The sequence below is a fragment of the Anser brachyrhynchus genome (assembly GCF_964034855.1).
Source record: "Anser brachyrhynchus genome assembly, chromosome: 3".
Lineage (NCBI taxonomy): Eukaryota > Metazoa > Chordata > Aves > Anseriformes > Anatidae > Anser > Anser brachyrhynchus.
Window position 1 is genome coordinate 60,553,422 of NC_137696.1, and position 230 is coordinate 60,553,651.

General features: G+C 32.6%; 1 protein-coding gene and 1 long non-coding RNA gene across 6 annotated transcripts in view; both read left to right on the forward strand.

Moving 5' to 3' along the window:
• The window catches only part of ZDHHC14 (zDHHC palmitoyltransferase 14), a 108,375-nt gene that overhangs the window by 6,599 nt on the left and 101,546 nt on the right, over positions 1–230 (forward strand). The window lies entirely within an intron of this gene.
• Positions 1–230, forward strand: part of LOC308192952 — a 51,516-nt gene that overhangs the window by 5,663 nt on the left and 45,623 nt on the right. The gene's annotated exons all lie outside the window — the stretch shown is intronic.

Here is a 230-nt window from a genome sequence, read left to right on the forward strand (position 1 = left end):
TAACAGAAGGATAACCTCTCCTATTTTTGGAAGTCATGCATTCTCTAGTTCCTCTGAAACTGCAGAGGCATTTTATGGTTTTGTAACACTTTAACTCCTTTTCCAAAAGACAGTGAAATGTTAAGCAGCTTTTTATTATTATTATGTTTTTTGATGGCCTTATATTACTCCATAGAGAAACCATCTTTTAATTTACTCCTTTCTCACTTAGTGTTCTACTTACATTTCAG